The sequence below is a fragment of the Ascaphus truei genome, unplaced genomic scaffold, assembly GCF_040206685.1.
Source record: "Ascaphus truei isolate aAscTru1 unplaced genomic scaffold, aAscTru1.hap1 HAP1_SCAFFOLD_1409, whole genome shotgun sequence".
In the NCBI taxonomy this organism is placed as follows: domain Eukaryota; kingdom Metazoa; phylum Chordata; class Amphibia; order Anura; family Ascaphidae; genus Ascaphus; species Ascaphus truei.
Window position 1 is genome coordinate 43,337 of NW_027454290.1, and position 22,291 is coordinate 65,627.

A 22,291-nucleotide genomic window follows, 5' to 3' on the forward strand; every position below is an offset into this window, starting at 1 on the left:
GTGTGGTTTGGCCCCAGAGAGCAGCTTTATACAGGACTGGAGACATTTTTACTGTAGAAAAATCAAATATCAATTGTGTGATTTCCTTCATAGGCATTAAGAACAGCGAGTGGAAGTTTGATGAACATGTTTGGGAATTTAGCCAAGGGTGTGGGCTAGAGGGACAAGTGTGTCAGAGCCTAGAGGGGGCATATAGATAGGAGGATAGCATTGTAAGAGTTAATAAGATTGTTAGTTTAAGCGGAAAGAGAGAGAGAGCAGAGAGGTTAGAGTAGATGTCAGAGGAGAGTTTAATTAAGCAGAGGCAAATCAGTGGGACAGGTAAGATGGGGTGAGGGGAATGACTGATTGTGAATGATGAGAGCAGAAGAGGTCATGTACAACTAGAGCCTTGTTAGTCAGAGAACGGACATTCCAGATGGCATAGGAGAAGGGAAGAGAAAAGTAAGGAAAGGAATGTGGATTACATTAGATAGGTTAACACTCTTAGCAGGGAGGCAGAGGCAGGGAGGCCCGATGTGTATATGAGCAGGTTCAAGATTATAAGAGATATCCCACACATCAGCAAACATAGAAGGAGACACAGAGATAGGTGTAGAGAGAGACAGAGATAGCTCTATGTAGAGAGAGAGGGACGTAGAGAGAATGAGACAGATAGGCGCAGAGAGAGGGGGCGCAGAGAGAGGAGGCGCCAAAAGAGGGGGCGCAGAGAGAGGGGGCACAGAGAATAGGATATTAAAGAGTGCTTTTCATTGAGCAGTGCAGAAATAGCTGCAATAGAGGTCTGTACAAATGGTGCAGTGTGTAGACACATGCAAAGGTAGGGGAAGGAAAGAGGAGAACATGTGGATAAAAGCAGGAGTGTGGAAGTTAGAGAAATTAGAAAAGTTTAACAGAGGAGTGAGGAAACAGCAAGCAGAAAGAACAAGAGAGAGGTTACATTGGGATGACGTTCTGTGGTAAAGAGAAAATGCTAGGAGAGAGCTTTCAAATATTAGAGGACATGAATTGAGGGAGCAAATGTATAAATCAAAACCTGAGGGGGAGGTATAGCACGAAAGCTTGCACAGCAGATTATAGTCTTAATGTTGCGTGTACCTGTCAGGGTATTCAAGAAGTTAAATTCTCACAAGTGCAGAGTTCATGATGAAATGCTGAATCTAGTCCCCCTCCAATTTAATTTTAATATAACTTTTCCATTCTTCATTACTGCAAAAAGCAAACAAAACAAAACCACATTGCATTACTATTTTCAAAATGGATTGAATGGCATATTCAACAGTGACTGTGTGATGCCAATATTCCCCACTCACTCGTAGTGAAGCACATATTGTACTAGTGTTGAAAGTAGGCCGGTAGAGTCAGGTACGCAGTACTGATAAAACAATAAGTGCCCGTCGTAAGTACCAGCTCCGCAACAGTGCGGGCATCACATTAGTGACGTGGATGAACATATATGGATAAGCCCATATTAAGGCATCACGTGACCAGAGCCGTCACTGACTGGGTATACGTAAAGACGCAGGGAGATGCAAGGAAAGGGAGGGAGAGAGACAGGGAGAAGATGTGAAACGGAGGAAGGCACGGATGGAGGGAGTTCTTCCGAGCTTCTGCGGGCCTCTCTCTTTCACTGGTGCATGCCGGGAGCTGGTCCCAACATCCACAAAGTGTGTGTGTATTATTGGTTGTATTTTATGGGGGTAGGAGGGTAGTGTGTATATTGTGTGTGTGGGAGTATTATATTGTGTGTAGAGGTGCAGAGGAGAGTACTAGATTGTGTATCTTGTGTAAGGGTGTTGTGTATATTGTGTTTGGAGCTATAATATTATTGGGGAGATTAGTATTGAGGAGGTATTATAGTGTGTATTGTGGGGAGTATTAGTGTGTGTATTGTTTGTGGGTGACAGATGCTGGGGGTATGCAGCAATCCCTGCACTGAGGTCCGAGGCGGCTCTGCATCGCTCGCACGCACTGTGGACGACCAAGCATGTGCCCATGATAATCATGGCCTTAGAGGGATGAGAGTGTCAGAACCTAGAAGGGGTATATATATAATGGAGGAGGGAGGAGGAAGGAGGAGGAGGGAGGAGGAGATGATAGCATTGTAAAAGTTAACAAGATAGTTCGTTTAAGCAGAAAGTGAGGAGAGGTTAGAGATAAGGGTAGATGTCAGAGGAGAGAGTTCAATTAAGCTGAGGTATCGAGTAGGACAGGGGTGAGGGGAATGAGAGGTGGTGGATGAGAGCAGAAGAGGTCATGTACAAATAGACCTTGTTAGTCAGAGAGCAGTCATTCCAGAGGGCACGTGAGAAGTGAAGAGTAAAGTGAGACATGGAATGTGGATTACATTAGATGGGTTAATACGCTTAGCAGGGAGGTGAAGAGAGAGAGGCAAGAGGCAGAGAGTGGTGCAGGGGTTGAGGAAGAGATGTTGCATGTACCTTATCAGAACATTAAAGAACATCAATTCACACTGGTGCAGAGTTGATGATGAATCCAGTTCACCTCCAATTCAATTTTAACAGAAATGTTTCATTCTTCATTACTGAAAAAAAAGAAAAGTAAAAAACATTTCATTACTATTTTCAAAATGGATTGAATTCCCCCAACAATGACTATGTGTTACCAATATATCCCTCTCAGTCCCACTGCAGCATATACTGTACCAGTGTGAAAGTAGGAAGGTACACAGTACCGGTAAAACAATACGTGCCGGTACTATGCACCATATGAATTATAAGGGGATGTAAATCTCCCAGTCTCTCTCCATATCCGCAACAGAGCAGGCTCCGGTCAGTGGCATGGATGCCCATATATGGGTATGCTCATATTTGGGCATCCCATGTCACTGACCGGAGCCGGCTCTGAGTATAGGGATATATGCGGAGATGCAGAGGTGCAAGGAAATGGGAGGAGGCACGGTGAGAAACAGGGAGAGACCACAGGAAGATAGAGGGCAACAACTTCCACAAGGTACTTGTATGGGTATAATTGTTTGTATTTTGTGCAGAGGGGGTAATTTCAGATAAAATACAATTCTCCACCCTCTACGAAACAATTCCACTTTGTTCAGTAAGCCAGAAAGTCTTGGTCCCATGTGGACTGAATTTAATGCAAAGAAGGTCCTTAATACACAAGTAAAGAATAAAGTTACTTATTCTCTACTGTAAGAAGTGCCACATTGCCCACTATTTGGGTCCTGTGCCCAGATTGTGACCATGCATGGCAGAGGTGAGATTCCCCCAACTCCAATTTGCTACACTCTCCAAGAGAGATAATTGTGATCAGAGGTGGAACTAGGGGAGGGGGTGAGCAGGGTCACTGCCCAGGGAGTAACCTGACTGGGGGCACGGAAATCTCATTTAGTGCATATGTTGCGGCACTGCATTGATTGACCGGTCAATCTGCACTGCTGCCTGTCACAGTGACATCCTGATCGGGCACTGTGATCAGCTATAGCACTGACCCAGGTGAGATAGTTCAGCACTTTACAAGGAGGGAACAGATGTTGTGGGTGACAGATGCTGGAGGTAGGCCAAGACTGTTGGCCAGAGTAACGTGGAGACTTACTGCACTCTGCATGCCCATCCTCTCCCTGACATCAGGGGAAGGAAGTGGCCCTGGGGTGTGTGTAGGTATGCCAGATGTCAGTGTATGCATAAGCAAGTATGCCTGTGTAGTGGGAGGTGTAGGGGCGTTAAGCTGGAGGACTTAAAACAGGCACAAAAGCACATAGATACCTCTGATTATACCGCACCAAATGCTGATAATATCATGCTGTAGCTGCACTTTACAGAAGATGATGCAGATGTCATCATTGGTTGGTGGGTTCATTAAATCAATCCATCATATCATAACCACACTGTGCATATGATGTACTGAATCAGTAACACCAGGAAGACATCTCCATGTTAGGAGTAGAGTTGAAGTTAACAGAATATGTCCAGCACTGTGGTGTGTAGCCCATAAATAATAATTGTGCACATTACCAGAACAACATACTGTCAACTGCAAGATCATTTTGCTGCTTGTAGCGTATGCTCATCCTGTACAGTGTTGTAGTAGATCCGTCTCTTCAGTGTTCACTGCAACAAAAGTAAGACATTGCATTAATATTACAGACGTTTGGGGGCTGAAATCTCACTTCGCTGCGGACAATTTCCCTTTGCATAAGATTCTTGTGATTATGTCAATGATGATCAATAACTGCATCATAACACAGCCGCTCTATACAGAAGATGTACTTGCTCTCAATGGTCATGGAGGTAATACGTCACACAATGTACAGATATAGCAAGGATTATTTCTCCCACTGGTGCATTATGGCATTATGATGGGAAATGTTGTGAGATTCTGCATTATCAGCATCACTGAATCTTTTGGAAATTAAGTGATATTCTATGTTTTAATGCAATATTATGGGTGATCAGCCGGTAAAATAATAATAGCTTGCTGTATCTGTAGCCATGCTCTACCCATGATGTGCTGAACCAATGACTGCAGAGAGATTCAGAGTGGTAAACATGACTGGAACGCATCTCTGAATAATGGGCAGCAAAGCAGTGCAGAATAGGAGGTGAAAGTATTTAAAATGGAAGATCCTTAGCAGCTGTGTGGGGAGTAGACAGTACAGACTGACCAAGTAAATGGTAAAAGGAGTAACTTCAACATTACTTGGCTTTGTTCTCCACATTGAAGCTTTCCTCCTCTTTAAATCACTAATACTGATGCCATGTGTAACCTGTACTGAGAGTTATATAATCTACTGGCCTAGATGAAACCATATGATGCAAACAGGATCCATCCCACTCCAGATTCATAGAATTGAACCACCTCAACCTTTCATAACAATCACATAGAACTGCAGCTGTGCGCTACTGCACATGTTCTTGTTATGAATGGTAGTAGATGTGGTCCTTGGGTCTTTACTTCATACTGTAGCCACCCTCTACTCATGATGTATTGAATCAACGAAAACTTGCATGGTTCAGATCACAGGAAGGGGTAGAGTAGAGATGAAAATATTCAATGTGAAACCCGTAGCAGCCGGATTGTGTGGAGTCAATAAAACGACAAATACTAAATGGTAAATGAGAAATATACACATTGCTTATCTGTCTCTGTGTAGTAATTTTCCTTCTCTTCAACTGTCCTTCAAATTTTCTCTTTTGCAAGAAAAGGAACACATGGCTTCAATATTCACTTCTGTTCTGCAGTCATCCCTCCTGAAATAAAAGTTAAGCATTGCATTGTTATTATGATAATACATACAATAAACCTTGCTCCAAACCATTTGATGCAAAGCAAATCCACCTCCCACCCACAGCTGTGCTCCTTCTAGAGCATGCATGTCAAACTCCAGTCCTCGAGGGTCCCAAACAGGCCAGGTTTTCAGTAGGGATATCCTGAAAACCTGGCCTGTTTGCTGCCCTCGAGGACTGGAGTTTGACATCCTTGTTCTTGAGCTTCTACCACGCAAGTCATCCATGTGAGTGACACTGTACTGCAGTCCTGGTCTGCACACAATCTACTGAATCAATGACATCACACTGTAAAGGCAATCTACAAGATGTATTAGTTGTCCACACTTCCGAAATGTTACTTTTATGTCCAAATCACTTATTCCCATGACCTGATATTTGTATTTGTTATTTATAGGATTGTCACAAAGAGTTGATGAGGTCACCAAATGATAGTATGTAGAGAGAAAGAGAGATCTCAGAACAGAGCCCTGATGTATACCCACAGACAGATCAATAGAAGACGAAGACATGTTAGCAACAGAGATGGAGAATGTGTGACAGGAAAGTTATGATGAAAACCAGGATAGAACTGTGTTACGGATACCAAGAGAGAGTTTAGAATATGAAGGAGGAGAGTGATTGAGAGCATCAAACGCAGCAGATAGATCAAGTAGGATTAGTAGGGAAAAGTGACCTTGGGAATTTGCTTTAAGCACAGTCTGTAGAACGAGCTGTACGAAAGGCAGGTTGTAAAGGATCCAGGAGGGAATGTGATTTAAGAATGTTGACATTCTAGCAATTAGGAGACAAACAGCAGGAGGGATACAGGGCGGTAGTTAGTAAGGCACATAGGGTGTAGGTTGTTTCTGAGAAAAGGGTGACCACTACAGGCTTAAAGTAAGAGGGTAAAGAGCCAGAGAATAGGGAGGAATTGAAGATGTGGGTGAGAGTGGGGACTAAGAGATGCAGTAAGGTGTGAGGGGATACGATCTAGAGGGCATGTGGTAGAGGGAGAAGAGAAGATGATTAGCTTCCAGCTCTGTAAGAGAAGAAAAGGAGTCAAATGCAGAAGGAGAATTAGGTAGAAGGAGAGAAGGGGGAAGGGACAGAAGGAATCTCCTTGTGGGTGGCATCCACCTTGCCTCTGAAGTAGTCAAATGCTTGAGGAGAAGTGAAGGAAGGATGGCAAGTGTGAGGAGAAGGTTAGTGGAGGGAGTCAAATACAGGGAAAAAAAGACAGCGTAAATTAAATTTGAGTGTTGATGAATGTGAAAAAAAAGTAGTGTGGTTTGGCCCCAGAGAGCAGCTTTATACAGGACTGGAGACATTTTTACTGTAGAAAAATCAAATATCAATTGTGTGATTTCCTTCATAGGCATTAAGAACAGCGAGTGGAAGTTTGATGAACATGTTTGGGAATTTAGCCAAGGGTGTGGGCTAGAGGGACAAGTGTGTCAGAGCCTAGAGGGGGCATATAGATAGGAGGATAGCATTGTAAGAGTTAATAAGATTGTTAGTTTAAGCGGAAAGAGAGAGAGAGCAGAGAGGTTAGAGTAGATGTCAGAGGAGAGTTTAATTAAGCAGAGGCAAATCAGTGGGACAGGTAAGATGGGGTGAGGGGAATGACTGATTGTGAATGATGAGAGCAGAAGAGGTCATGTACAACTAGAGCCTTGTTAGTCAGAGAACGGACATTCCAGATGGCATAGGAGAAGGGAAGAGAAAAGTAAGGAAAGGAATGTGGATTACATTAGATAGGTTAACACTCTTAGCAGGGAGGCAGAGGCAGGGAGGCCCGATGTGTACTGCACCGACACACTTTATTCGAGCAAATACCCAGTATGTACCTGGCAGATACCTGGAATGCGCCGCTCCTCACCTCTGACAAGCCCCGTTGCGTTTGCCTTCCCAGCCTGGGTTCATGCCTGGCTGATGGTTGGCTGATCTGTTAAATGATAATGATTAGGATTTAATAGGCTGCAATGCTTCGCGTGTCTACCAGATGGCATAAATTCATGAATTGTAATGCAGTATATATATATATATACTGTGCAGTATTGCAGCCAGCGGGAATAAAATGCTTCAATCCCTGCCTGGAAAATAACCCAATGTACTCGGGCAGAAAACAGTCACAAACCTCAATACACCCGGGTATACCCGAATTCGTGGGACTAGCCGAGCTCGAATAAAGTGTGTCGCCAGTGTATATGAGCAGGTTCAAGATTATAAGAGATATCCCACACATCAGCAAACATAGAAGAAGACACAGAGATAGGTGTAGAGAGAGACAGAGATAGCTCTATGTAGAGAGAGAGGGACGTAGAGAGAATGAGACAGATAGGCGCAGAGAGAGGGGGCGCAGAGAGAGGAGGCGCCAAAAGAGGGGGCGCAGAGAGAGGGGGCACAGAGAATAGGATATTAAAGAGTGCTTTTCATTGAGCAGTGCAGAAATAGCTGCAATAGAGGTCTGTACAAATGGTGCAGTGTGTAGACACATGCAAAGGTAGGGGAAGGAAAGAGGAGAACATGTGGATAAAAGCAGGAGTGTGGAAGTTAGAGAAATTAGAAAAGTTTAACAGAGGAGTGAGGAAACAGCAAGCAGAAAGAACAAGAGAGAGGTTACATTGGGATGACGTTCTGTGGTAAAGAGAAAATGCTAGGAGAGAGCTTTCAAATATTAGAGGACATGAATTGAGGGAGCAAATGTATAAATCAAAACCTGAGGGGGAGGTATAGCACGAAAGCTTGCACAGCAGATTATAGTCTTAATGTTGCGTGTACCTGTCAGGGTATTCAAGAAGTTAAATTCTCACAAGTGCAGAGTTCATGATGAAATGCTGAATCTAGTTCCCCTCCAATTTAATTTTAATATAACTTTTCCATTCTTCATTACTGCAAAAAGCAAACAAAACAAAACCACATTGCATTACTATTTTCAAAATGGATTGAATGGCATATTCAACAGTGACTGTGTGATGCCAATATTCCCCACTCACTCGTAGTGAAGCACATATTGTACTAGTGTTGAAAGTAGGCCGGTAGAGTCAGGTACGCAGTACTGATAAAACAATAAGTGCCCGTCGTAAGTACCAGCTCCGCAACAGTGCGGGCATCACATTAGTGACGTGGAGGAACATATATGGATAAGCCCATATTAAGGCATCACGTGACCAGAGCCGTCACTGACTGGGTATACGTAAAGACGCAGGGAGATGCAAGGAAAGGGAGGGAGAGAGACAGGGAGAAGATGTGAAACGGAGGAAGGCACGGATGGAGAGAGGGCGTTCTTCCAAGCTTCTGCGGGCCTCTCTCTTTCACTGGTGCATGCCGGGAGCTGGTCCCAACATCCACAAAGTATGTGTGTATTATTGGTTGTATTTTATGGGGGTAGGAGGGTAGTGTGTATATTGTGTGTGTGGGAGTATTATATTGTGTGTAGAGGTGCAGAGGAGAGTACTAGATTGTGTATCTTGTGTAAGGGTGTTGTGTATATTGTGTTTGGAGCTATAATATTATTGGGGAGATTAGTATTGAGGAGGTATTATAGTGTGTATTGTGGGGAGTATTAGTGTGTGTATTCTTTGTGGGTGACAGATGCTGGGGGTATGCAGCAATCCCTGCACTGAGGTCCGAGGCGGCTCTGCATCGCTCGCACACACTGTGGATGACCAAGCATGTGCCCATGATAATCATGGCCTTAGAGGGATGAGTGTGTCAGAGCCTAGAAGGGGCATATATATGATGGAGGAGGGAGGAGGAGGGAGGAGATGATAGCATTGTAAAAGTTAACAAGATAGTTAGTTTAAGCAGAAAGTGAGGAGAGGTTAGAGATAAGGGTAGATGTCAGAGGAGAGAGTTCAATTAAGCTGAGGTATCGAGTAGGACAGGGGTGAGGGGAATGAGAGGTGGTGGATGATGAGAGCAGAAGAGGTCATGTACAAATAGACCTTGTTAGTCAGAGAGCAGACATTCCAGAGGGCACGTGAGAAGTGAAGAGTAAAGTGAGACATGGAATGTGGATTACATTAGATGGGTTAATACGCTTAGCAGGGAGGTGGAGAGAGAGAGGCAAGAGGCAGAGAGTGGTGCAGGGGTTGAGGAAGAGATGTTGCATGTACCTTATCAGAACATTAAAGAACATCAATTCACACTGGTGCAGAGTTGATGATGAATCCAGTTCACCTCCAATTCAATTTTAACAGAAATTTTTCATTCTTCATTACTGAAAAAAAAGAAAAGTAAAAAACATTGCATTACTATTTTCAAAATGGATTGAGTTCCCCCAACAATGACTATGTGTTACCAATATATCCCTCTCAGTCCCACTGCAGCATATACTGTACCAGTGTGAAAGTAGGAAGGTACACAGTACCGGTAAAACAATACGTGCCGGTACTATGCACCATATGAATTATAAGGGGATGTAAATCTCCCAGTCTCTCTCCATATCCGCAACAGAGCGGGCTCCGGTCAGTGGCATGGATGCCCATATATGGGTATGCTCATATTTGGGCATCCCATGTCACTGACCGGAGCCGGCTCTGAGTATAGGGATATATGCGGAGACGCAGAGGTGCAAGGAAATGGGAGGAGGCACGGTGAGAAACAGGGAGAGACCACAGGAAGATAGAGGGCAACAACTTCCACAAGGTACTTGTATGGGTATAATTGTTTGTATTTTGTGCAGAGGGGGTAATTTCAGATAAAATACAATTCTCCACCCTCTACGAAACAATTCCACTTTGTTCAGTAAGCCAGAAAGTCTTGGTCCCATGTGGACTGAATTTAATGCAAATAAGGTCCTTAATACACAAGTAAAGAATATAGTTACTTATTCTCTACTGTAAGAAGTGCCACATTGCCCACTATTTGGGTCCTGTGCCCAGATTGTGACCATGCATGGCAGAGGTGAGATTCCCCCAACTCCAATTTGCTACACTCTCCAAGAGAGATAATTGTGATCAGAGGTGGAACTAGGGGAGGGGGTGAGCAGGGTCACTGCCCAGGGAGTAACCTGACTGGGGGCACGGAAATCTCATTTAGTGCATATGTTGCGGCACTGCATTGATTGACCGGTCAATCTGCACTGCTGCCTGTCACAGTGACATCATGATCGGGCTCTGTGATCAGCTATAGCACTGACCCAGGTGAGATAGTTCAGCACTTTACAAGGAGGGAACAGATGTTGTGGGTGACAGATGCTGGGGGTAGGCCAAGACTGTTGGCCAGAGTAATGTGGAGACTTACTGCACTCTGCATGCCCATCCTCTCCCTGACATCAGGGGAAGGAAGTGGCCCTGGGGTGTGTGTAGGTATGCGAGATGACAGTGTATGCATAAGTAAGTATGCCTGTGTAGTGGGAGGTGTAGGGGCGTTAATCTGGAGGACTTAAACCAGGCACAAAAGCACATAGATACCTCTGATTATACCGCACCAAATGCTGATAATATCATGCTGTAGCTGCACTTTACAGAAGATGATGCAGATGTCATCAGTTGTTGGTGGGTTCATTAAATCAATCCATCATATCATAGCCACATTGTGCATATGATGTACTGAATCAGTAACACCAGGAAGACATCTCCATGTTAGGGGTAGAGTTGAAGTTAACAGAATATGTCCAGCACTGTGGTGTGTAGCCCATAAATAATAATTGTGCACATTACCAGAACAACATACTGTCAACTGCAAGATCATTTTGCTGCTTGTAGTGTATGCTCGTCCTGTGCAGTGTTGTAGTAGATCCATCTCTTCAGTGTTCACTGCAACAAAAGTAAGACATTGCATTAATATTACAGACGTTTGGGGGCTGAAATCTCACTTCGCTGCGGACAATTTCCCTTTGCATAAGATTCTTGTGATTATGTCAATGATGATCAATAACTGCATCATAACACAGCCGCTCTATACAGAAGATGTACTTGCTCTCAATGGTCATGGAGGTAATACGTCACACAATGTACAGATATAGCAAGGATTATTTCTTCCTCTGGTGCATTATGGCATTATGATGGGAAATGTTGTGAGATTCTGCATTATCAGCATCACTGAATCTTTTGGAAATTAAGTGATATTCTATGTTTTAATGCAATATTATGGATGATCAGCCGGTAAAATAATAATAGCTTGCTGTATCTGTAGCCATGCTCTACCCATGATGTGCTGAATCAATGACTGCAGAGAGATTCAGAGTGGTAAACATGACTGGAACGCATCTCTTAATAATGGGCAGCAAAGCAGTGCAGAATAGGAGGTGAAAGTATTTAAAATGGAAGACCCTTAGCAGCTGTGTGGGGAGTAGACAGTACAGACTGACCAAGTAAATGGTAAAAGGAGTAACTTCAACATTACTTGGCTTTGTTCTCCACATTGAAGCTTTCCTCCTCTTTAAATCACTAATACTGATGCCATGTGTAACCTGTACTGAGAGTTATATAATCTACTGGCCTAGATGAAACCATATGATGCAAACAGGTTCCATCCCACTCGATTCATAGAATTGAACCACCTCAACCTTTCATAACAATCACATAGAACTGCAGCAGTGCGCTACTGCACATGTTCTTGTTATGAATGGTAGCAGATGTGGTCCTTGGGTCAAAACTTCATACAGCAGCCACACTCTACTCATGATGTATTGAATCAACAAAAACCTGCATGGTACAGATCACAGGAAGGGTAGAGTAGAGGTGAATATGTCCAATGCGAAACCCTTAGCAGCTGGATTGTGTGGAGTCAATAAAACGACAAATACTAAATGAGAAATATACACATTGCTTATCTGTCTCTGTGTAGTCATTTTCCTCCTCTTCAACTGTCCTTCAAAATTTCTCTTCTGCCAGAAAAGAAACACATGGCTTCAATATTCACTGTTCTTCCCTCCTGAAATAAAAGTTAAGCATTGCATGGTTATGATCATACATACAATTAACCTTGCGCCAAACTATGTGATCCAAAGTAAATCCACCTCCCTCCCACAGCTGTGTTCCTTCTAGAGCTTCTACCACACAAGTCATTAATGTTCGTGACACTGTACTGCAGTCACAGTCTGCACACAAAGTACTGAATCAATTACATCACCCTGAAAAGGCAGTCTACATGATGCAATAGTTATCCATAATAACTCTGTCATGCAAATGACAGGAAAACCTATATGTATATCATTAGGGGAGAGGGGAAAAAAATAAATAAAAAATAAGTGCGACAAATTAAAACAGACAATAGGAAAGTAAATCCTTGCCCTGGGAACTTTACAATCTAAGAGAAATGTTAGAAGACTTAAAGAGAGGCAGCAGTTGGGGGAAGAAGTGCAGTAGATAACACTGCTTGTCCTTAATGGTGGGTACTTTTAGTAGAAAGCACTTCTTGGGAACAATAGTTGTTAGCAGTGACTGTGGGTGTGGGACAGTAGCCACGAGTCAAAGTTTTTGAAATTCTTGATTTAAGTCGTGAATTTTAAAATTGGTAAGGAGGAGAACTTTGTAGGTGATACAAAAACTTGATGGGATGCCAGGACAGGGATTTAAGGAGATGAGCAGAGACTGTTGTGGGAGAAAGTGAGATTATTCAAGCAGCAGAGTTTTGCATAGGAGAAAGTTGTGAATCAGGGAGGCCTGTTAATAGTATTTTAAAATAACCCATAGGATAACAGTATACATTGGAGTTTTAGCAGTAGGTTGAGAGGGGAAAGGGAAGATCTTGGTAATATTACAGAGAAAGAGGATCCAAACTTTACCCATGGCCATGCATGTGAATGGAGATGGAATTGAAGAGCCAAATGTTACTCCTAGGCAACATGTTTGATGACAAGATAGATGGTAGTACTGTTTACTGTGATGGAGAAAGGGGATAATATGAGCCCAGTTTTAGACATTAAGGGCCTCATGCAGAGAGCATAGAATTTTAAAATTGGCGAATTTCATAAAAAGTAGCTTTTTTGGAGAGTTTTATTCTCCATATGCAGAAAAGTGCGAATTCTGCTATGTTTAACATGGATGCGTGTGGCGAGTTTAAATTGGCGAGATGCGCGCTTCAGAAACGTGTAAAAACAAATTCGCGCCTTTTTTTCCCCTTTACTATAGGCGGCGAGCGCCATCTTGCCATCTTTTCCTGGCGCGGCAAAAATGCGAGAATCGCGCCATTTTTTGGCGCGAACAGCCGCTACTTGCCGTTCGCACCTCTCTGCATTCGGAGAGTTTTAAAAATGGCGAGATAGAGGTTCTCGCCAGCCGCGAGGCGAATTTTAGCAATTGAAAAAACAAAATGGCGCGTTTTTCGGAACTCGCCATTTTCTGCCGGTTTCTGCGCGAAATTGTACAAAAAATGGCGAATTTCAAAATAACGATGCTCTCTGCATAAGGCCCAGAGTTTAAGGCAGTGGAGTGCCATCCATGAGCATATAGCCAGGAGGCAACCCAAGAGTAGGGACTGGATTGCAGGAGTGAGAGCAGGGGTGGATATTTTTGTGTGTGTATCATCTGCATAGAGATTATACTGTATCTAAGGCCAAAAGAGTTGATGAGGTCACCAAATGATAGTATGTAGAGAGAAAGAGAGATCTCAGAACAGAGCCCTGATGTATACCCACAGACAGATCAATAGAAGACGAAGACATGTTAGCAACAGAGATGGAGAATGTGTGACAGGAAAGTTATGATGAAAACCAGGATAGAACTGTGTTACGGATACCAAGAGAGAGTTTAGAATATGAAGGAGGAGAGTGATTGAGAGCATCAAACGCAGCAGATAGATCAAGTAGGATTAGTAGGGAAAAGTGACCTTGGGAATTTGCTTTAAGCACAGTCTGTAGAACGAGCTGTACGAAAGGCAGGTTGTAAAGGATCCAGGAGGGCATGTGATTTAAGAATGTTGACATTCTAGCAATTAGGAGACAAACAGCAGGAGGGATACAGGGCGGTAGTTAGTAAGGCACATAGGGTGTAGGTTGTTTCTGAGAAAAGGGTGACCACTACAGGCTTAAAGTAAGAGGGTAAAGAGCCAGAGAATAGGGAGGAATTGAAGATGTGGGTGAGAGTGGGGACTAAGAGATGCAGTAAGGTGTGAGTGGATACGATCTAGAGGGCATGTGGTAGAGGGAGAAGAGAAAATTATTAGCTTCCATCTCTGTAAGAGAAGAAAAGGAGTCAAATGCAGAAGGAGAATTAGGTAGAAGGAGAGAAGGAGGAAGGGACAGAAGGAATCTCCTTGTGGGTGGCATCCACCTTGCCTCTGAAGTAGTCAAATGCTTGAGGAGAAGTGAAGGAAGGATGGCAAGTGTGAGGAGAAGGTTAGTGGAGGGAGTCAAATACAGGGAAAAAAAGACAGCGTAAATTAAATTTGAGTGTTGATGAATGTGGAAAAAAAAGTAGTGTGGTTTGGCACCAGAGAGCAGCTTTATACAGGACTGGAGACATTTTTACTGTAGAAAAATCAAACATCAAGTGTGAGATTTCCTTCATAGGCATTAAGAACAGCGAGTGGAAGTGTGATGAACATGTTTGGGAATTTAGCCAAGGGTGTGGGTTAGAGGGACGAGTGTGTCAGAGCCTAGAAGGGGCATATAGATAGGAGGATAGCATTGTAAGAGTTAATAATTTAATAGCATTGTAAGAGTTAGTTTAAGTGGAAAGAGAGAGAGAGCAGAGAGGTTAGAGTAGATGTCAGAGGAGAGTTTAATTAAGCAGAGGAAAATCAGTGGGACAGGTAAGATGGGGTGAGGGGAATGACTGATTGTGAATGATGAGAGCAGAAGAGGTCATGTACAACTAGAGCCTTGTTAGTAAGAGAAAGGACATTCCAGAGGGCATAGGAGAAGGGGAGAGAAAAGTAAGGAAAGGAATGTGGATTACATTAGATAGGTTAACACTCTTAGCAGGGAGGCAGAGGCAGGGAGGCCCGATGTGTATATGAGCAGGTTCAAGATTATAAGAGATATCCCACACATCAGCAAACATAGAAGGAGACACAGAGATAGGTGTAGAGAGAGACAGAGATAGCTCTATTTAGAGAGAGAGTGACGTAGAGAGAATGAGACAGATAGGCGCAGAGAGAGGGGGCGCAGAAAGAGGGGGCGCCGAAAGAGGGGACAGAGAATAGGATGTACAGGAGTGCTTTTCATTGAGCAGTGCAGAAATAGCTGCAATAGAGGTCTGTACAAAAGTGCAGTGTGTAGACACATGCAAAGGTAGGGAAATGAATTGAGGGAGCAAATGTATAAATCTAAACCTGAGGGGGAGGTATAGCACAAAAGCTTGCACAGCAGATTATAGTCTTAAAGTTGTGTGTACCTGTCAGGGCATTGAAGAAGGTAAATTCTCACAAGTGCAGAGTTCATGATGAAATGCTGAATCCGTTCCCCTCCAATTTAATTTTAATATAACTTTTCCATTCCTCATTACTGCAAAAAGCAAACAAAACAACACAACATTGCATTACTATTTTCAAAATCAATTGAATGGCATATTCAACAGTGACTGTGTGATGCCAATATTCCCCACTCACTCGTAGTGAAGCACATATTGTACTAGTGTTGAAAGTAGGCCGGTAGAGTCAGGTACGCAGTACTGATAAAACAATAAGTGCCTGTCGTAAGTACCAGCTCCGCAACAGTGCGGGCATCACATTAGTGACGTGGATGAACATATATGGATAAGCCCATATTAAGGCATCACGTGACCAGAGCCGTCACTGACTGGGTATACGTAAAGACGCAGGGAGATGCAAGGAAAGGGAGGGAGAGAGACAGGGAGAAGATGGGAAATGGAGGGAGGCACGGATGGAGAGAGGGAGTTCTTCCGAGCTTCTGCGGGCCTCTCTCTTTCACTGGTGCATGCCGGGAGCTGGTCCCAATATCCACAAAGTGTGTGTGTATTATTGGTTGTATTTTATGGGGGTAGGAGGGTAGTGTGTATATTGTGTGTGTGGGAGTATTATATTGTGTGTAGAGGTGCAGAGGAGAGTACTAGATTGTGTATCTTGTGTAAGGGTGTTGTGGATATTGTGTTTGGAGCTATAATATTATTGGGGAGATTAGTATTGAGGAGGTATTATAGTATGTATTGTAGGGAGTATTAGTGTGTGTATTGTTTGTGGGTGACAGATGCTGGGGGTATGCAGCAATCCCTGCACTGATGTCCGAGGCGGCTCTGCATCGCTCGCACGCACTGTGGACGACCAAGGATGTGCCCATGATAATCATGGCCTTAGAGGGATGAGTGTGTCAGAGCCTAGAAGGGGCATATATATGATGGAGGAGGGAGGAGGAGGGAGGAGGAGGAGATGATAGCATTGTAAAAGTTAACAAGATAGTTAGTTTAAGCAGAAAGTGAGGAGAGGTTAGAGATAAGGGTAGATGTCAGAGGAGAGAGTTCAATTAAGCTGAGGTATCGAGTAGGACAGGGGTGAGGGGAATGCGAGGTGGTGGATGATGAGAGCAGAAGAGGTCATGTACAAATAGACCTTGTTAGTCAGAGAGCAGACATTCCAGAGGGCACGTGAGAAGTGAAGAGTAAAGTGAGACATGGAATGTGGATTACATTAGATGGGTTAATACGCTTAGCAGGGAGGTGGAGAGAGAGAGGCAAGAGGCAGAGAGTGGTGTAGGGGTTGAGGAAGAGATGTTGCATGTACCTTATCAGAACATTAAAGAACATCAATTCACACTGGTGCAGAGTTGATGATGAATCCAGTTCACCTCCAATTCAATTTTAACAGAACTTTTTCATTCTTCATTACTGCAAAAAAAAGTAAAAAACATTGCATTACTATTTTCAAAATGGATTGAATTCCCCCAACAATGACTATGTATATCCCTCTCAGTCCCACTGCAGCACATACTGTACCAGTGTGAAAGTAGGAAGGTACACAGTACCGGTAAAACAATACGTGCCAGTTCTATGCACCATATGAATTATAAGGGGATGTAAATCTCCCAGTCTCTCTCCATATCCGCAACAGAGCGGGCTCCGGTCAGTGGCATGGATGCCCATATATGGATATGCTCATATTTGGGCATCCCATGTCACTGACCGGAGCCGGCTCTGAGTATAGGGATATATGTGGAGACGCAGAGGTGCAAGGAAATGGGAGGAGGCATGGTGAGAAACAGGGAGAGACCACAGGAAGATAGAGGGCAACAACTTCCACAAGGTACGTGTATGTGTATAATTGTTTGTATTTTGTGCAGAGGGGGTAATTTCAGATAAAATACAATTCTCCATCCTCTACGAAACAATTCCACTTTGTTCAGTAAGCCAGAAAGTCTTGGTCCCATGGGGACTGAATTTTAATGCAAATAAGGTCCTTAATACACAATTAAAGAATATAGTTACTTATTCTCTACTGTAAGAAGTGCCACATTGCCCACTATTTGGGTCCTGTGCCCAGATTGTGACCATGCATGGCAGAGGGGAGATTCCCCCAACTCCAATTTGCTACACTCTCCAAGAGAGATAATTGTGATCAGAGGTGGAACTAGGGGAGGGGGTGAGCAGGGTCGCTGCCCAGGGAGTAACCTGACTGGGGGCACGGAAATCTCATTTGGTGCATATGTTGCGGCACTGCATTGATTGACCGGTCAATCTGCACTGCTGCCTGTCACAGTGACATCATGATCGGGCACTGTGATCAGCTATAGCACTGACCCAGGTGAGATAGTTCAGCACTTTACAAGGAGGGAACAGATGTTGTGGGTGACAGATGCTGGAGGTAGGCCAAGACTGTTGGCCAGAGTAACGTGGAGACTTACTGCACTCTGCATGCCCATCCTCTCCCTGACATCAGGGGAAGGAAGTGGCCCTGGGGTGTGTGTAGGTATACCAGATGTCAGTGTATGCATAAGTAAGTATGCCTGTGTAGTGGGAGGTGTAGGGGCGTTAAGCTGGAGGACTTAAACCAGGCACAAAAGCACATAGATACCTCTGATTATACCGCACCAAATGCTGATAATATCATGCTGTAGCAGCACTTTACAGAAGATGATGCAGATGTCATCAGTCGTTGGTGGGTTCATTAAATCAATCCATCATATAATAACCACACTGTGCATATGATGTACTGAATCAGTAACACCAGGAAAACATCTCCATGTTAGGGGTAGAGTTGAAGTTAACAGAATATGTCCAGCACTGTGGTGTGTAGCCCATAAATAATAATTGTGCACATTACCAGAACAACATACTGTCAACTGCAAGATCATTTTGCTGATTGTAGTGTATGCTCGTCCTGTGCAGTGTTGTAGTAGATCCATCTCTTCAGTGTTCACTGCAACAAAAGTAAGACATTGCATTAATATTACAGACGTTTGGGGGCTGAAATCTCACTTCGCTGCGGACAATTTCCCTTTGCATAAGATTCTTGTGATTATGTCAATGATGATCAATAACTACATCATAACACAGCCGCTCTATACAGAAGATGTACTTGCTATCAATGGTCATGGAGGTAATACGTCACACAATGTACAGATATAGCAAGGATTATTTCTTCCTCTGGTGCATTATGGCATTATGATGGGAAATGTTGAGATTCTGCATTATCAGCATCACTGAATCTTTTGGAAATTAAGTGATATTCTATGTTTTAATGCAATATTATGGATGATCAGCCAGTAAAATAATAAAAGCTTGCTGTATCTGTAGCCATGCTCTACCCATGATGTGCTGAATCAATGACTGCAGAGAGATTCAGAGTGGTAAACATGACTGGAACGCATCTCTAAATAATGGGCAGCAAAGCAGTGCAGAATAGGAGGTGAAAGTATTTAAAATGGAAGACCCTTAGCAGCTGTGTGGGGAGTAGACAGTACAGACTGACCAAGTAAATGGTAAAAGGAGTAACTTCAACATTACTTGGCTTTGTTCTCCACATTGAAGCTTTCCTCCTCTTTACATCACTAATACTGATGCCATGTGTAACCTGTACTGAGAGTTATATAATCTACTGGCCTAGATGAAACCATGTGATGCAAACAGGATCCATCCCACTCCAGATTCATAGAATTGAACCACCTCAGCTTTCATAACAATCACATAGAACTGCAGCTGTGCGCTACTGCACATGTTCTTGTTATGAATGGTAGTAGATGTGGTCCATGGGTCTTTACTTCATACTGTAGCCACACTCTACTCATGATGTATTGAATCAATGAAAACTTGCATGGTTCAGATCACAGGAAGGGGTAGAGTACAGATGAAAATATTCAATGTGAAACCCGTAGCAGCCGGATTGTGTGGAGTCAATAAAACGACAAATACTAAATGGTAAATGAGAAATATACACATTGCTTATCTGTCTCTGTGTAGTAATTTTCCTTCTCTTCAACGGTCCTTCAAATTTTCTCTTTTGCAAGAAAAGAAACACATGGCTTCAATATTCACTTCTGTTCTGCAGTCATCCCTCCTGAAATAAAAGTTAAACATTGCATTGTTATTATGATAATACATACAATAAACCTTGCTCCAAACCATTTGATGCAAAGCAAATCCACCTCCCACCCACAGCTGTGCTCTTTCTAGAGCATGCATGTCAAACTCCAGTCCTCGAGGGTCCCAAACAGGCCAGGTTTTCAGTAGGGATATCCTGAAAACCTGGCCTGTTTGCTGCCCTCGAGGACTGGAGTTTGACATCCTTGTTCTTGAGCTTCTACCACGCAAGTCATCCATGTGAGTGACACTGTACTGCAGTCCTGGTCTGCACACAATCTACTGAATCAATGACATCACACTGTAAAGGCAATTTACAAGATGTATTAGTTGTCCACACTTCCGAAATGTTACTTTTATGTCCGAATCACTTATTCCCATGACCTGATATTTGTATTTGTCATTTATAGGATTGTCACATGTATTACTACTGTGAAACACTATGTACATTAATAGTGCTATATAAATAAATACATACACATTTATATATATAATAATAATAATAATAACAGCATGTTCTTTTATAGCGCTGCTAGTTTTACGTAGCGCTTTACAGAGACATTTTGCAGACACAAGTCCCTGCCCCATAGAGCTTACAATCTATGACATTGGTGCCTGAGGCACAGAGGATATGAAGTGACTTGCCCAAGGTCACACACACACATAAATATATACATATATACACACACACACACAATATATATATATATATATATATATAAAAAAAATACATATAAATATACATATAAATATATACATATAATTATATACATACATATATACACGCATATATACATGCATATAAATATATACACACACACACACACACACACACACACACACACACACACACACACACACACACACACACATATATATGAAAACTAACACAGAAAAAAAGAATCCCCTGAATAGCACTCTAACATACACAAATTGTATCAAAAAAGGTTTATTAATCACATACACATAAATGGTTAAAATGAGGAGCAGTGGTGACCTACAAAGCTGTTATAAACTGAACCTTAAGGTGTGGGGAAAAATGCTACACTGCAGTAATAAGTACACTCAGACCGGCCGGTCAAGTACTACCTAAGTTGAAGACCCCTGTGTGAAGTGCTTGTATGAAACTAGTATGTAACTAACAAGCAAGAAAATTAATAAGTTAATTATATAAGTTAGTAATATGATCCAAGCCTATAGATATGACACACACAGATGAGCAAAAAATTGGCAGATATAACTAACAAGCCAAAATAGGTAGCAAAAGTACTTAGACCAGTCCTGAGTGTACAGCAAAGTGTCCAGCAGAGTGATAGCAGATATCACCAGCTTAACTGCTCGTAGGTACAGGGAGAGTGAGTCTCAGCACATGCTCCTTTGCTTGGAGCACAGACTGCAAGATTCAGCGGAGCGAAGGAGAAACAGCTGAGATCACCACCACATCCTAGATGAGACAGACAAGCCCTGACATGCTTGTTTCACCAAATGCTTTGTCCGGGGGCTTAACATAAAGACAGTTGATAGATGTATTTGAAGTTGCATATTCTGTGCCGTGGATTAATCAGTATACTGAAAGCAACTGAAGATGGTACAGTAGCTGTGATAGGTTGGCCTCATAGCTCCTCCTTCAATGGAGGAATCGTCTCACAGAGCACTTAACTCCCTAAATGCCCCCCAAAAAAAGTAAGCATGCAGTACTTAAAGTGAAAGTAAAATGAGAAATGAAATAAACACACACATTGAAAAATCACTCACCCGACTGAGAGCGCCTTCTACAGAGCGCTGTACCACTGCTCAGCTAGCAGCTAAAACTGTCTCATTTTCCCACCATTGAAGTTTACACATGTCCACGCCCCACTCTAACAAGACGCTGTGTACGGAAGCTAGCAGGAGACAAACTAGTGAGAGAAGGCGTAGCTGCTAGCCACACTCCACGAGGTGCATTGTGGGAAATGTAGTTCTTTGCCTGCTAGCTTCTCTGACTGGTTACTGATCAGGTGATGTCACTAGGGGCGGGATTAGTGTGTTGCAATGTAACGGCCCGGCTGTATGATTGTCACAGAAGGGGGGAGCCTGAGAATGTCACGGATTTAATTACACATGTAATGATGTAATAACACAGCCATGAACTAAGCCAGTATACTTATGGTCATGTGATGTTTACAATGCTTTTATTAACATTATTGTGTGGGTTTGGGCTGAATTAAACTTGTATGGGATTGTCACTTTAATATCACAGTACCACTACTGTTTAACACTTATAATGACCTCCTGATTACAGATTATTAGGGACAGACTTAAAAAGGCCTGTGTAAATATTTATTATAGAGTGGCCTCTTTACTTTATAATATCAGGGAGTATCAGACAGGCCTGTGTTTATTTTTAATATACATTAGGGTGACCTGACTCCAGATTATTGGCCTTTCCCTCTGACAAATGCATATTTTCCTATACTGTGTTAATTTTGTTAGAACAAAATAAATATTCATGCGCTAAATGACAGTACCAGTGTGAGTCCCAATAAGAAGTAGTGAGGTAAAAAACCATGGTACCAGCAACATATGTAACTGATGGGGAGGGTGCTAAAATATATGGAGTGTGGCGTCCTGATTGCTAAATGAGGTGTA

The 22,291-nt window shown here is 42.9% G+C and overlaps 1 long non-coding RNA gene across 17 annotated transcripts in view; it reads right to left on the reverse strand.

Moving 5' to 3' along the window:
* The window catches only part of LOC142475838 (uncharacterized), a 43,541-nt gene extending 21,893 nt beyond the window's left edge, over window positions 1-21,648 (reverse strand). For 4 of the 17 annotated variants that reach the window (XR_012791173.1, XR_012791172.1, XR_012791175.1 and 1 more), the window contains exons 1-13: window positions 21,419-21,646; window positions 18,408-19,640; window positions 16,872-16,975; window positions 15,530-15,639; window positions 12,016-12,125; window positions 10,910-11,005; window positions 9,362-9,465; window positions 8,025-8,135; window positions 7,091-7,188; window positions 5,106-5,225; window positions 3,990-4,085; window positions 2,442-2,545; window positions 1,099-1,209 (exon numbers count right to left, since the gene is read on the reverse strand). This is a non-coding gene — a long non-coding RNA (uncharacterized LOC142475838). Of the gene's footprint in view, window positions 1-1,098; window positions 1,210-2,441; window positions 2,546-3,989; window positions 4,086-5,105; window positions 5,226-7,090; window positions 7,189-8,024; window positions 8,136-9,361; window positions 9,466-10,909; window positions 11,006-12,015; window positions 12,126-15,529; window positions 15,640-16,871; window positions 16,976-18,407; window positions 21,327-21,418 lie in introns of all 17 variants that reach the window. The other 13 variants (XR_012791176.1, XR_012791177.1, XR_012791179.1 and 10 more) reach the window with 11 other exon arrangements.
* Between the last annotated feature and the right edge of the window lie 643 nt (window positions 21,649-22,291).